Here is a 3,480-nt window from a genome sequence, read left to right as displayed (position 1 = left end):
CAGGAAAAAAAATACCATCTATTAACAACTGAAAAGTACTGTGTGGGAGGGTCACTGAGCCCTGATGACAAAAGATTGGGATGAGACCTAGGGAGCCAACTTAATAGCTTGTCAAATCGGTTTGCTATGTGTAACAGCGCCAAGTGACCACATCTTAGAAAATGTGACACATTGGCATATACAAAACCCTTGAACAACATGCTAGCTAATTGAATTTTGCTTTAGTAAGTCAGAAGGCATTTTGAGATCTTGTAGAGTCTCTGGGCTTATTGTGAAGAATATTAACTATGGGGACATGAATACAAAAAAAAAGTTTCATTCCTTTTAATTTAGCAAAATCTTTTTTAATAGCAGCCACTGCAATAATCAAGTAAAACTGGAAGGACAAAGAAACGGAAGCTGACTATAATGGGGGTATTTTTTTGAGAACTCAGGGGAGGAGGGTGAAATGATGAAAATACATTGTACAAAATTCTCAAAGAACCAAAGAAATTCACTTTAGAAGCTTACAGTTTAACAAAGTAGATTGACGTTTATAGGATAATTTATTACTGAAGGGACTGTTCTAATTCTACAAGGTATGCATAGAAAAGATCCGGGTAATTTATTCCTAGAGGAATGTTGGAGAATTTTTCATGTTTTAAACTGACTTTCAAGTGAGGGTTGTAATCTTATATTTAGGGTATATTAGCCCATCAGCTGAACCCTTGTTTCCAATGATATGGGATGGACATCAAAAGAAAAATAAGACTAAAACTGAATTGGGCACAAGTTTGGCATTGGAAGGAACTGACAATGTTTTAAGGTTAACATACAAAGAACCACATTTTATTACAGTATTTCATTAATCTCTTTAATATTATAATAATATTCTTCTTAGTTTCTTGAGCAACTTATACATTTATTTCCAGTGCCTTCCCATATACCAATAACAAGCAGGTTGAGACATACTTCATGTAAACAATCTCATTTACAATAGTATCAAAATGAAATATAAAATTAAAACTGACCAACATACATAACTATATATATGTAATGTACATATATGTGTACAATAACAATTTTTAAGAGCATGAATTTAAATTTGAATGAGAGCTAGGAGGAGTGAATATGTGGATTTGGAGAGAAAAGAGAAGGGGGAAATGTTGTAATTATATTATAATCTCAAAAAATTTCTTTTTAAAAAGAACTTTGAATAAAAAGAAATTCAGACTGAGAAGTATTCAGAGCGGAATTCTATGAGACTTTAAAAGATCTACAACTAATTCTCCTTAATTATTAAAACACACACACACACACAGAGACAGAGATACAGAGAGACAGAGAGAGAGAGTGAGAGAGAGAGAGAGAGAGAGAGAAGGAGCTCTCCCAAATCCCTTCTATGGTCCAGTTTCATTCTAATGCTCAAACCAGATACAGAGTCAACAGAAATAACAATGAAAGAAACCAACCAATCAATATCCCTAATAAATATTAATGCAAAAATCTCAATAAAAATAGTTTCAAAAATAACCTTATATATCACAGACATGATATACCATATACAACTCAAAAAATAAATTGTATAAATAGATTTAAAGACAATCATTTCATGATTATTTCAATAGATGTAGAAAAACTGACAAAATCCAACATGATTCATGATAAAAGTTCTGAAGAGCGAGAGTAGGAACAGAGGAAACATACCTCACCAACAATGAAGACTATATGAAAAACCCACAGTCAACATTATCCTAAATGGAGAAAAACTTGGAAAAAAACCATTAAAGTGAGTAATGTGGGGCTAGGGAGATGGCTCAGTTAAGAGCACTAGTTGCTGCTCTTCCAGAGGTCCTGAGTTCAATTCTCAGCAACCACATGGTGGCTCACAACCATCTATAATGGGATCTGATGCCCTCTTCTAGTGTGTCTGAAAACAGTACAGTGTACTCACTTACATAAAATATTTTTTTTAAAAAAAATCAGTAATATGCCATGGCTGGCTACTATCTCCACGCCTTTTCAATATAATACTGGAAGTACTACCTAGGAAAGGCAAATAGACAGACTAGATACTTAAGGAGGGAGGGAGTGGAATGGAAAGATCAAGTGGGGAAGGGGATGGAAGAAGGGAACAAAAAAGGGAATGTGGAGATATAGCTAAAATTAAGGGTCATTTGAGGAGTAGTATGGAAACCTAATATAGTAGAAGCTTCCTAAAACATATACATATATGAAGGCTATCTAAATGAAATTGCCAAATAATGGAGGTGGCAAGCACAACTAAACATCTCTCACCATCAAATGAAGCTTTCAGTACTGGGGACGGGTTATATATAATTTAATTGTTGGCCAATGGAGCCCCATGGGGCTCCAAACACTGTAAGGGTATAGGTTACTCTCCACAAACTGACAGTAAGGCCCCATTCCTGAAGACAACAGCTACACAATTCATTACATGTGAGGAAGGTGGAGCTGGTGCCCTTGTAGAACTGCCACCACTAGTTTCCTCAATCTTTGGTGCAGGAAGGTACTCTGTATGCGGCCAAAAGAAAAACATAAACACGAACTCAATCACAAATCCTTTGCTCTACAGTGATGTCCTGCCTGTAAGATATGCTAGTGCAATGGTGGCACATTTGTGGGAGTGACCAACCAATATCTGATTTGACTTAAGCTCTGCTCCATGAGTTAAACCTGATACTGGAAACTATTTGAGTGACCTAGAACCTTATACTAGATAGCCTGGTGACCTAGTATAAAACCGAATAATACTTTAAAAAAAACATAAAAATAAGGTGACTCCTAAATGGCATTCTGCTATACTCATATATCAGTGCCTTGCTCAGCTAACATCAGAGAAGCTTCCTCCTACATCAGATAGGAACAAATACAAAGACCCATATCCAGATATTATGTAGAAAATGAGAGGCCTTGAAACACTCAGGCCCAAAAGCTGTGTCTCTATTAAATCCCTACCTGCAAGGTTTTCTGCCAAAGTAGAAGCAGAAAGAGTATAATATCCAGAGGTCATGAAGGACTTCAAGAAAACAAGGTCCTCTGGCCTTGTTGGGCACCAATGGGAGGAGAAGCCCTTGGTCTTTCCAAGGCTGGGCCCGCACCACTCCTCCTGTGTAAGGGAATGTCAGGGCAGGGAGGCAGGAAAAGGTGGAAGAATATCCTCATAGGAGAAGGGGGATGGGGGATGGGATAGGGGGTTTATGGACAGGAGACCAGGAAAGGCGATAACATTTTAAATGTAAATAAAATAATAACCAATTAAAAAGAAGAAAACAAGGTCCTCTAAATTAGCATGATCAAACAAAGCTCATATAAACTCATAAGAGATTGAGGCAACATGCACAAGACCTGCATGGATCGTAACAGGCCCTCTACATATATATTATGGCCTACATTTCAGTGGTTTTATGGGTGGTCTGAATGTGTGAATGAGGAGGTCTCTCTTTTTCTGTGTCTTCTCTTGGACTCTTTTTCTTCCAG

Source organism: Rattus rattus, chromosome X, assembly GCF_011064425.1.
Source record: "Rattus rattus isolate New Zealand chromosome X, Rrattus_CSIRO_v1, whole genome shotgun sequence".
Lineage (NCBI taxonomy): Eukaryota > Metazoa > Chordata > Mammalia > Rodentia > Muridae > Rattus > Rattus rattus.
The sequence above is the reverse complement of the archived record's forward strand: the minus strand, read 5'-3'. Positions refer to the sequence as shown.